Source organism: Urocampus carinirostris, chromosome 14, assembly GCF_059441175.1.
Source record: "Urocampus carinirostris isolate Australia breed hairy pipefish chromosome 14, RoL_Ucar_1.0, whole genome shotgun sequence".
In the NCBI taxonomy this organism is placed as follows: Eukaryota; Metazoa; Chordata; class Actinopteri; order Syngnathiformes; family Syngnathidae; genus Urocampus; species Urocampus carinirostris.
This window is the reverse complement of record NC_142362.1, coordinates 10,512,466-10,525,462: the sequence shown is the minus strand read 5'-3', so window position 1 is coordinate 10,525,462 and position 12,997 is coordinate 10,512,466.

Below are 12,997 nucleotides of genomic sequence, written 5' to 3'. Positions count from 1 at the left end.
AAGAAATCAAAAGAGAAATAGAAAGACAGAAGGAGAGAAAAGAGAAAAAAAAGCGCAAATTAAGACAGAAAGAGAAAAGAGAGAAAAGGAAAAAAGGAAGTTAGAGCAAAAGAGGTTAAGACACAGAGAGAGAAAGAGACAAAGAGCAACAAAGGAAGAGAAAAAGAGAGACATAGAGAGAGAAAGAGACAGGAGAAAAGAGAGAGAGAGAAAAAGAAATACAAATACAGTGTCTTTGTTTGAGGCACCTGGCTTTGGCAACATCAAGTTCACATATTTCAACCTGCAGCTTGTTTTTCTCTTGCGCTTCTCTGAGTGTTGTCTCGCGGGCCGGATTCAATCCCTTAGCGGGCCTCATCGTATTTTGTCCCACTGCTTATGAAAAAGAGTGATTTTCAAATCTTGGTTCCCAGACAGACATGAACTCATTGAGTAATTCTGGATTCAGTTTAAAAATACAGGTATGAAATTTCAAAAAATTTGATTTTTGTGTTGTGTCTCATGATAATTAAAAGTCCATCAATGTCTCTAAAGGTTGGTTGAGGAAATTGATGTTGATTAAAATGTTGAGTCTGAAAGTAATGAAATACGTGACATAAACAACTTTTTTTTATTTTAATGACAAAACAACATATTGGCTCTATTGAGTGTCACAATACAACAGCCGGTAACTGCCTATGTTTCATTTTTATGAGTAAGAAAGTGAACTTTGTGTTGTAAAAGGGGTGCCAATCGTCCCCTCGTTTCGCATGAAAGGATCGCACTGTGCACTGTTAATGTTTACTGCATGCCACAGGGCACTATACGCTTATTACAGATGGAAGCGAGCAACTGTCGTCTTTCTGAAGGAGCGCCGTTCACACCGGACTTTCCGATGTAAACTAAGACGACTTTTGTATCCTTTTCTTTCTGATGGGCTGGTGTGATGTTTTAAATGAGGAGAGCTGGCATGCTGCAGTGATTTAGAGGACTTACTGAAATTATTTTGATGTACATCAATGTTCAATGCACGCTATGTTATACAGCTGAATATGTATTCAAAAAAAGTAAGCTTGAAAAGTTTGAAAAATGCACACGATACTTTCCAGACTGTATAGAATAGGCATTTTAGATGTTAGATAGAAGACTTGAGCTGTCTTTGCTTTGGTGGATCTAAAAGCATTTTTACACACATTATCCAGTTCTTTTTTGTTTGTTTTTGGGTACCGGTAGCGGCAAAATAGCAGCTCTTGTTAAATTAATAAAAATGTAATTTCTTGACCCACGAATATTTGTAAAAACGCATGTTTATTTCATATTTTAAGTATTTGTCATAAAGATTTCACTCAATATTGTGTTACTGTAATGCACTACTCTCTGGTCTCCCGAAGTCCAGAATCAAGAGCCTTCAGCCGGTACAAAATGCTGCAGCGAGGCTTTTAACTAGGACAAAAAAAGTCCGATCACATCACACCGATTTTGGCTAACATGCATTGGCTCCCTGTTAGCCTGAGATGTGATTTCAAGGTTCTCTTAGTATTATACAAAATCATACATGGACTTGCTCCCTCATATCTTTCAGATCTGATTTCCCCCTATGTTCCGGTCCGAAGCCTTCGTTCTGAAAGCGCCGGTCTACTGGCGATCCCAAGAGCCAAGAAGTGTTCCTCAGGTTCGAGAGTGTTTCCCATCCGAGCACCGGTGCTGTGGAATGCTCCTCCCCCTGAGATCCGATCTGCAACCTTAGTGGAAATGTTTAAATCTAAGCTTAAAACACACTTCTACTCTAAAGCATATGAATAACCTATACTTTTTGTGGACAATATCTCTGTATTATTTGTAATTGCAACATCCTTTGCCTGGTAATCCTGAAAGGGGGATACCACATGTGTGGTCCCTTCTCAAGGTTTCTTCATTTTCCTCATGTTTGAGTTTTTCCTTGCCCTCATGTTGGTTCCAGATCAGGGGATGGTGTATTAAATAGTCTGAAATAATAGTCCGTGCAATAACCTGTGCAGCCCTTTGAGACTCTTTGTGATTAAGGGCTATACAAATAAAAATGACTTGACTCGAAATTACTTTTTAATGATTTCAATTAATCTTACCAGTAGGATGCGCTAAATATTACACACTGTCTATCAAAGGATTAATTTTTCTTATTTTACTGTAAAACATAATTTTTACCGTGTATTACACAAAAATACTTGAATTGAGCAACATTTTTGCCAATCTAAGGCGTTATCTCACCTTCTTCTTGATTTATTTTTTAGGCAAAATATTGTTGTTGCCTCTCATACGCTGAATGGTAGCGCTTTTTATAAAACAATAAATGTTGGCATCTTTTTAAATAAGTTAGTCATATTATTATATCAGAACCATAAAACTCCAACTTATATTCCAATGCATAGTGTTTTTGCTGTTCCTATTTAACTATGCATTTATGGCCAAGTACAACTTTGTTTGTGTTTCATAACACTGCGATTAAATATGCATGAGTTTCATTTTTTTTCCAAAATCATTTCCGAAACCTTTTCAAGTATGCATTGACAAAATTATTCCCCCTCCAAACGAAAAAACAAAACAACGCATTAGTAGAAGGATATTAATGATGTTTGTGTCAGTGAGGCCCAGAACACGAACACAATTGAAAACATTCCCTCCGCTGAGTTGTGTGTTTAGTGCAAAGTGCTATTAAGTGACTTGACGATGTTTCCAAATATGTCACAAATAGCTCGCGTTTGTTATGGGACAAAAGCTGGGCTCAATAAATAGCTGCCGTATGATTGATAGGAGTAAAGGCGAAAAGACCACCAGAGTTGGAATTTAAAACAAAGTCTTCATGTACACTTCTTGCAGTTCATGGTTCTTGACCTTACACGATAAATTGTAATGACTTAATACAATAACAAGGCATCATGAAGCTTCACAAAGTACTTGAAATAAGGACAATTCAAATTATATACGATATTCCTTATTACGGTCTTCCAGTGAATGAAACAAAAATGTGTCACGGCCAGAACGGAATTATGACCCAGGTGCGTAACGTTAACCACAATTTTATTGAGATAAGGAGGAAAGGCAGCGCCCGCGATCCGGTTGTCGCTGGACACAGAAAAAAACCCGCTGACAGAATCCAAACGTGTTCCGAATGCGGCAGTGGATCTTCCAGAGTGGGAGATCATAGTGTCGTAGACGGAAAAAATAGGTTGATAGCCGGATCAGGAGAGCAAAACGTGGTCTGGGTCAAGAACAGGTCGTAGCCGGAGACAAACGGGGAAATCAGGAACGGACGGGTGAAAATGGGTCAAAAAAGCGGGACCGACGGGAATCATAGTCAAAATACTTGCCTTGTAGAAAAAGAGGTTCGCTGACGGACTGACAACAGGCGAGTGAAAGGACGGAGTTTAAGTAGGACGCGGAACCAATCAGGAAGCCAGCAGCGGCTGGCGCCAAACGAGCGGGCACAGGTGAAATTATTCATCTGTCATCATGACAAAAATGTATACACTGTGATTGATCAATTAAAATTCATCTCTCGAATAGGAATTAATTTCCACTTTTGCATGTAAATGTAAGTTTTCAATGTTTTTCCAGTCAACTTTTTTGAAGTTGACTGATGCTTGGCAACATCTATCTATCTATCTATCTATCTATCTATCTATCTATCTATCTATCTATCTATCTATCTATCTATCTATCTATCTATCTATCTATCTATCTATCTATCTATCTATCTATCTATCTATCTATCTATCTATCTATCTATCCAGTCTTATAATAAACATACCCGAGTAATTAATACTTAAAATAAGATTTTCCTTTTTTGTGTGGAATATTCGATGATGTTTTTTTATTTTATTTTATTTGTACATTAGTAATATTAAATTGATATTATGTAATCCAATTAGATACCACCTCAGTGGCCTTCTGGCAGAGCGCCTTCCCATGAGACCGGGATGTTGGTGGTTCGGGCCTTGGCGGAGTAATACCTAGACTCACAGCACTTGTACCTGGTATCTCCCTACCTGGCACTCGGCATTAAGGGTTGGAATTGGGAGGTTTGTTCACCTAAAGAATCAATAGCAGGTATTGCGACACATAGATTGGGTAGAACTATTGACGCATCATTTACTGTCCTCAGTCATACGACTGTTTAAGGGAGCCAAACCCTGGTAAGATGGGATAAGGCAAGGAGGAATAAGGAGATATAATCAATATAGATGATGAATTTAGATAAGAATTGTAGCTCAGGAGAGTGCCTTGCATTTGCAAATTATCTGACTTTTTAGGCTTCTTTTATCCCAACAAATATTGGATTTAATTAAATATAAACTATTTCATAATTATGTATTATATTTAAGAGAGATGAGTTTTGGGGTTTTATATTCTACCTAGGTTACTGTGAAAATGAATTGACTATCATTTCACGATTCTGAGATGAAATGTTTATTTTTATTTAGTTATAATTATGGTCACCCTACGTACCATCAATGGTACCTGTTAAATGGTCAATCAAACACATAGTAAATCTAACTGCTGCTAATCTGTACATATGTTGGTTTTGTTTGACTTTTTGCACTACTGGCAGTTCTTTATAGCTAGCCACTCCTTGCACATCTGTTTCTCTGCACTATTGTACTTACAGCGTTATTGTTACAGTGTTATTGTTACTGTTTACCTGACTTGTTTACCTGACTGCCCTTTTTGCACATCTGGTTAGCTGCTCCTCTTGCACTATTTGCGCTACTGTAAAATACTATACATAGCCATAATTATTTAGTATATTATTAGTACTCAATACTCCAACTCAATACAACATTTTATTTATATCTGTACATTCAAGGAAACTGTGCGGGTCAGATGTATCGAAATTTCGTTCTGTATACACCTGTACTAGAATGACAATAAAGTAGATCTGAATCTGAATCTGAATCTGAATCATAGTGACTAATCTCAAGCAACTTTAAAAAAAAACGGGGTGTTTGTAACTATACACCAGAATCAACAAACAAAACAGCTGAAAAGGGATCCGATTGTCAGAGACATGAAGCTCACAAACACTTCTGCATGTAACAAAAAAAGTTTGATGGCAAATCCAAGCATGAACAAAACCAGATAGCAGACCATTTAATCGGTTTTGTCAGATAAACACGATAAGAGATTATCAGAAACTGCACGAGGGGCCACGCTGAATGGCAAGCCAATCCTTTTTAGCCTGGACGCTAAATCCGCCAACGCTGCTGTCTGTTGCATTGCGTATTACTGTCCGTGCTGCTTTTTTGGGTGCAACTTAAGCCAAGTCGCCACTGTTGGAACTGGATCATATCGTTTTTTTTTTCTTTTCCAAACACACCTTAATCCCTTCACATAAACGTGTCAGCTGCTGACCTTTTCTGTCACACATGAATCAAATGCTCATAGGTACAAGCATCGAATTTTACAATATTGTAACAATATTATATGCACAAAAAAAAAAAAAAGATCAACATAAGAAGGTGTAAAACAAGCATAGCCACCCAATGGCCCAAGGTCATGCCATGTCCTTTTGCTTCCCCCTCGCCCGATCTCTCCTTCCTGTTCAGTCAATAGGCGCCTTATTGATTGTGTTTAAGAGGGACTACATCTCGTTGTATTGTGATTTGGTACCCTTTATTGCCTTTAACCCCAATATATTGGGTCCAAGGGATTTATAGGGGGAAGGAAAAGTGTAAAGAAAGTGACGATGATGGAGGAAAAGAATGAAAAGGTCGTAAAATACAAAAATGGTGTATATGAGTGTCTACCATCAAAGAGCTGCTTAAAGGCACAATATTTAATTCATTATTTGTTTTTCTGTTTTTCTTATACACGGTTCACAGATCCCTTGATCGCCAGGGTCGTCGCGGTACCACTTACTGTGGTGTCTCGGGAAGTACAGAGTGGTGGCGCCATTGTTACAACATTTTATATTTTGGTTTCATATTTCTTTTATTATGTGGCTATTTTAAAGGAGGTGTAGGGGGTTGCCGTAGATGTAATGTGGGCCACTTTAACAATAACTCTGGGTTACAAATGTTTAACCCGATTTAACTCGAGGTTTATACTGTTACTACTTGAAATGTGGTTGATGTTGAACCTTTAATTGGATGAAATAGCCGATGGCCTGAGGATTTTCAGCCATTGAACCACACTCTTCCAATATGGTCCCCCCAAATGAGGAAACACTGAAATATATATTTTATAAAATAAAAACAACTGCAGGACAAAACATAAAAGTTTAAAATAAAAGTTAAGTGCTATGCAGTAAAGGAGGCACAGTGGGTGAGTGGTTAGCCTGTCCGCGACACAGTTCTGAGGTCATGGGATCAAATCCAGCTTTACTGTGCGGAGTTTGCATCTTCTCCCCGTGCTTGTACTTCCTCCGGGAACTCCGGTTTCCTCCCACTTTCCAAAAACATGCATGGCGGGCTAATTGGCAGGTCCAAATTGTTCCTCGGTGTGAATGAGTGAGTAAGTTGTCTGTCTCTGTGTACCCTCTGACTGGTTGCCAACCAATTCAGGGTGTCCCCTGCCCTCTCCCAAAATGTGGCAGAGATGGGCTTCAGCACCCCCGCGACCTTACTGAGGATAAGCGGTGCACATAATGGATGGATACTATACAGTAAAATATTTAAGTTAAACAGATCAAAAATAAAAAATATAAACCATATTAAATAATTGAGTCTTGAGCCTCCTCTTTAAAATAGAAAAGGTCCTTGCAGACCAGATGTCCTCCGGCAGATTGTTCCATACAGGAAGACCAGTGGCTGAATGCTGCTTCACCATGAAATGAAATGAAATGATCTGCATTTATATAGCGCTTTTCAAGTCAATGACTTCCCAAAGCGCTTTACATTGTGCTTCACATTTCCCAATAGCGGCCGTGATCTGTGCAGCCATGTAAGGCGCTAACCTGCTTATTGGGGGTATTGGGGGTTCAGTGTCTTACCCAAGGACACTTCGGCATGTAACACGGACAAGCCGGGATTCGAACTGGGATCCCTTAATCCTAAAACGATCGCTCTACCTCCTGAGCTACTGCCGCCCCATTGGTTTTGGTCCACCCCCTGGGAACAGTCCACAAGCCATTTAAGGTATATTTGAAAACAATGTTGTCAGCAGACTTCAATGCAACCTAAAATCTAAGAATATGTATGATTTTGACATATGTGACGTGATGCTAATGGGAAGCGAAATTATATACTTGCACATGATCCTGTATGATGTCAACACTAAAGGTGAACGGAAACGACTCTCCCACATGCCTCCCACTACGTCTTCTGACGGAGTTCCTCAGATCCAAACCAGTCCCTACTAAATCATCCCGGAATCCAAAGTACATGGACGCTGAGGCCATGCGAGCTCCCGCCGACCTTTCGGCAACTCCGCCGTCCCGTGTATCACTAAATCAGTCCACCGACGCTTTCCCAAGGCTGCCGTGACTCTCAAGGTCAGGGATGGGAGGATGTGACCTCACAGGTTACTGAGGCCACGGTGAAAGTACTATAGGGTCCCGAATCCCGCTTGGGGGACAGATGAGAAAAAGATATGACGATGGAGGTGGGAGCCAAGGAGGGAGATACACATGAATGTTAAAGACAGCGGACGTTTCTTTTTTTTTTTTCACAAACCGCCAACACAGATGTTTTTTGCTCAATTGTCCACATGCAAACTATTTTGTAGGTCAATAAGAATGGACCATGAGGAAAAAGTCTGTATATTTTTATTACCGTTTCCTTATGACAGATGAAACTTCGTGGAGCTCTTGCTGTCAAGATGATACTTTTTCTTTATGGGTTGATAGGTTTATAGTTTAACTTACAATGAGGAGAGAAGACATCAATAGATTTTGAACTTGTCAGGAGAACAGAAGAGTGGATAAAGAAACGTCAAGATCAAAAAATCAAATTTGTTCTTGTCATGGAGCGGAGCGGGAAAAAGGAAATAAGGACCCATTCGCGTAGACGTACTCACAATTTATTGGGGAAGGATGAGGAGGGTGCGCGCACTCGATCCGGGAATCGATGGTCGCGGAGTGGATTAGAAATCCCAACAAAAGAAAAGTTGTCAAAAACATACAAACAGATCAGACCGAAAACAAAACAGGATCAAACGCAGGCAAACGTACAGACTAGGCATTTCTCAGAGCCAAACAGAACTTGCAGAAATCTCACAGAAGGTTCACAAAAATCTCACAGGTTTAACAAACGCTCAGGCAAAGCACAGTTAGAAGGAAAGTGTTTGAGTACTCCAAAAAGCAATCAGTCAATGTGCCTCAGCCAGTGTCCATGGGCGGGGCCAATTGGGCGCCGCGGCAACCGCTCCAGAATCCAGCGCCACCCGGCTGGGACCGACTGGGCGCCATGGCAATCGCGCCCGACGTGACAGTTCTAAAGTCCTCCCCTGAGACTTTCCTTTTAATTAAACGACTTAGGCTACAAAACACAGAAGAACTTTAAATGGTGGGGAACAAAACATGATTGGCAAATAGTGATAATCTTGCTAACAGTGCACTAGTAGCCGATAATAGTAAAAAAAAAGAGCAATCTGATACTATTCTAATAATATTATAATGCAGCAATCTTCTTTACATGCATTTGAGAGTCAATATAGAACAACCCCGACATTATAAGCAATCTTCTTTTAAAGCAAAATAAAAACATATGCAACACTAATTTTGACAAATATATAATAAATATACTTATATATCTTTAAATATATTTCAAAATTATAGACAACCTTATTTTATTTGACAGAAAACAAAGAAACCAACCCTGGCAATACAATCATTTTTCTCAATCGGATGTTTTGGATCATACTATCTACAACAAGAAATGTTGCCTCTGATAGGTTAATTGGCTTCAGATCCAGAATTAGGCGCATTCTTGATATTTTGGAATTAATTTCTTCTAAACCGTTTTAAATTAAAATAAGTCAAGTGATATGTAAAATGAGCAATACAACTTAGTGTCTTTCTCATTTTAATGATTTTTTTTTTCCTATTTCTTGATTAAAATGTCCTAATAAGTGAAAATAGTACCTAAAATGAGCAGAGTAACCACATGTTTTTTCTCATTTGAATAATTTTATTTTTTCCCTAAGTAAAATTAGATAAATACGCACTAGTTAATGTATGACATGAGGGAAATTAGACAACTGGGATATTATGTTGAATTTGGCAAGTTTTGCGATTTTTAATTTATGTGATCTTTTAAGATGTATTCAAAAATCTGAAGCATGCCCCCTTCAAGAGCTTTTAGAGGTACAGCGATTCCTTGTTTCTCGCTGGGGTTACCTTTAAAGGAAATATGTGAATAGGAACCCGTTATTTATTTCAATTATGAAAAATATAAGCTTTATTTTCCATTGAAAAAAAAACAAAAAAAAAACCTTAAGCATTTGAAAAGTACTGTTCAAACTGTCAAGACCAGAATGACAGGACCCACAGTTTTATCGTAAGAAATAGAAAATGTTGCACCCACGGTCCGATGATTGCTGGACGGGGGAAGCAGGTCTCTCTGAGCGCAGAAGTGGATCTTCCGTGGCGAGCGATGGTGGTGTCGGGAACGGAAAAACGGGTCGGTAGCCGGGACAGGAGAGTAGACGTGGTCAGGATTAAAAACGGGTCAAAGCCGGGGGACAGACTAGAGCAAAAAACAGGTGGGAGTCAGGGTCGAAAAAGGCTTGCCTAGTGTTAACTGAGGTCCGCAGACGGACTGACCAGAGGGGACAGATAGGAGTGGGTTTAAATAAGGACAGGGAGCCAATCAGAGTCGAGGGAGTTGACGCCAGAGGAGCGGGCACAGGTGATTCACATCGGCAATCAAACATTTGTGATTAATCAAATATTAATAAGCTGGGAGACTGTTTAGCCCAGCAGAATACAGAACCCAATGCACGATGCCAATCCGTCAAGTAGCAAATCGCATTATAGTGAGGGGTTACTGCACTTGTAAACAGGCAAAACAAATAGCTGGATTAAAGTAGAATGTCGTCTAGTTTGTGTTCATCCATTGCAAACTCTACCCTGTGATTAAGAGACATTTTTCCGGTCAACGTATCTCTTGAATTTGTGTAAAAAGCTAGTACGGAAGTGAAGTGGTTAAAACGGCCTTAGTAAGCCAACCAGCTGTGTTCCCAGCTCTCAGAGCCACGTCTCGTACCGAATAAATCATCTCTCGAATTGTCTGTCTGACATTTCACTGTCAGCATTTCCAGGAGAAACCTGTCCCAAGATCATGTCCTGCTCGAATATTTTTTTCCATAAGTGATCAACAAATGCTAAGAACATTTACAACTCAGTGAAACGCCCAAGAGCCTTGCACAGAGAGAAAACAGAGGTCAGAAATATGCAGTGATTTAAAGAGAACACTGAAGGTTCATGAGGCTTCAAGAAGAAGTCTCAAAATTGTTACTCCTATCGATGGTGCACTGTGTTTGACTTGAAAGAAAATCTAGATTAGGGATCACCATCGTGATGCTCATGAGCCCCCTAATTTAATTTCCTTTATTGTCATTTATAGCAACATTGTGAATCATCGTATGCAATGATATTGGACTTGGCACTCCAGGGTAAACATGTAATAAATACTTTAAACAGAGATATAAACTGTCCAAGATAAAATGAAGAACACAATATGTACATCGTATTGCTTAGGGCACAGGTGTCAAACATGCGGCCCGCGGGCCAGATCAGGCCCGCTAAAGGGATTGAATCCGGCCCGCGAGACAACACTCAGCAGAGAAGCGCAAGAGAAAGACAAGCTGCAGGTTGAAATATGTCAACTTGCTGTTACCAAAGCCAGGTGCCTCTCACAAAGACACTGTACTTGTATTTATTTCTCTCTCTCTCTCTCTTTCTCTCTCACTCTCTCTCTCTCTCTCTCTCTCTCTCTCTCTCTCTCTCTCTCTCTCTCTCTCTCTCTTTCTCTCTCTCTTTCTTTTCCACCGCTTTTCCCCCACTCTGTCTCTATCTATTTCACTCTCTGTGTCTCTTCCTTTGTTGCTCTTTGTCTCTTTCTCTCTGTGTGTCATTTAACCTCTTTTGCTCTATCCTCCTTGTTTCCTTTTCTCTCTTTTCTCCTTCTCTCTTCATACCCTTCGCACTTTCTTTTCTCTTTTCTCTCCTTCTGTCTTTCTATTTCTCTTTGGATTTCTTTCTTCCTCTCCCTTTCTTTTCCCCCTCTCTCACGACTTTTTATCTTTTGTTTCTCACACTCTCTCAATCCCTCTTTCTCTTATTTCTTTATCTCTTTTTTTTTTTCTTTAATCTACTAGTCCGGCCCCCGACAGAATGTTTGTTCTATCGTGTGGCCCCCGAGTTAAAACAAGTTTGACACCCCTGGCTTAGGGACTGCCCTGGGCTATACAATTAGCAACAATAGTGCAATGAAAATAAGTGCAATGACAATAAGCAGCAACAACAACAAAAGTCACAAAGTATTGGTATTGGTGGTTTAGTGCAAAAAAAAAAATATTAGCAAAAAAAAAAAGTTGCAAGATATGTTTTCACATTTTAGTGCACTCATTTAGGGTGGTGATGGCCCTGGGGAAGAAGCTGTCTCTCTCTGTCTCTCTCTTCAAGAACACTAGCCTCTGGAACAGTTATGAAAATAGTTTGGTGATTGATCAGTGTGACTTTCAAATAAATTTGAATTCTAGCTGGCGTGAGGAATCACTGACATGAATCAATCCCTTTAAAAGAACATAGTGTATTATTTATCACCTCTTATTGATAAAAAAAAACAATCATTAAAACACAATATTTATATGAATAACAAGCAAAACTACATTAGCTTTCATATAAACATGCATTTGTTTTAAACGTAGGTGGATACATTTGTACTTATTTGACATAACATGAGGCTAATATAATTTTCTTACATCCTGCTGCTACGGGTGCCCAACATAGCCAAACACCTCATAAAAGGCTTGGCAAAAAAATGTTGCAGTCTAGTCACTTTGGGTCTCCATAGTCGTTTGTATTCTTCCTTGTGCTTTGTATCACCCATTTGCGGTTCTTCTACACAATACACTGGCATTAAGTGGTCATATATTACACAGTGTCCCTTTAATGGTTGCGATAGCCCAAGTTTTAGCAAGTAATGGCATGCCACATGTCATTTTTGCTAGCATTTCAGTCAGCATCTCTAGCTTCTTCACCATTGGCTGTACTATAGCTTCAACCATTTAGTCCTCACAATGACTGATGCTAATCCCTGAGGCTAGCTACTGTGTTAGCAGCAAAGGTGTCCTTTTAAAGAACCAATGTGTAATTGACCACTAGATTGCACTGTGTTGTCTGGTGTGAGCAAGGGCCAGTGCCTCAGAACACAGCATGGTAGCGTCCAGACAAAAATGGCGGGGACCTAAGTGGGGATTCTACTGTGTAAAATAAATACATATTTCTCGACCTATGATTTTTTGGGGGGGAATGATAGTTCATTTCATAGGTCCTAGAATTCAAATCAATGTTTGATTTTTAACTGAATGAAAGTTTTTTTCTACCACTAGGAAACACTTGGTCCCTTTAAAAACAGTGTTCATTCCTGCTAAACCCCTTTAAAAATTGGCTTATAATATAAATGTGTGCTAATGTTATTATGCTAACATAGAAGTGTTTAGTTTTTTGAATCAGGAGTATGTTGTTCGTTGAGTTTTATTGTCTGTTAGTAAAAAAAAAAAAATAATACTTAACCGATGTGAGCTCCTTTTGGATTCTGAGGAAATTACATTTGTCAGATATCCAAATACTATTTTTAGAATTAGGAACAATTTAATGCAATTTTATGTCTAATTAAGGCTTTTTTAATTTATAATTCCAATTAATGACTTATTAATTAAAATAAAATCAGCCTGGAGAAGGATGGGCGCCACTAGACATACCACAGGAGGTGGTCTCACGAGAACCCCAATGGTTATTCCACAATAATGGCATACAGTAGTTATAGTAATATTATGATAAGTTGTTATTTTAGAAGTGCATATCAACTTGGTAGCC